The following is a 275-nucleotide window of genomic DNA, read 5'->3' as shown; positions in this document are numbered from 1 at the left end:
AGTCGTTACTAGATGAAATATCGCAATTTTATTCGAATCAGTGAAATAACACTCCAGGGTGATGTTTCGAATCCTAAAATGGAAACAGTTCACTATCATGATCTTTGTTATCTTAGAGAGATTGCGAGAGTACTGTTTCGTTATTAAATTATATTATTTACCTTACCTTAATGATACGATGATATGACTAAATGGATACTGTCAAACTGTTATACTGATTTTTTTTTTTTTTTTGAGAATGTGTGACTGAATACTCCTGATCACATCCCCCCCCC

This window comes from Penaeus monodon, chromosome 29, assembly GCF_015228065.2.
Source record: "Penaeus monodon isolate SGIC_2016 chromosome 29, NSTDA_Pmon_1, whole genome shotgun sequence".
NCBI classification, from domain to species: Eukaryota; Metazoa; Arthropoda; class Malacostraca; order Decapoda; family Penaeidae; genus Penaeus; species Penaeus monodon.
This window is presented reverse-complemented; position numbering follows the sequence as displayed.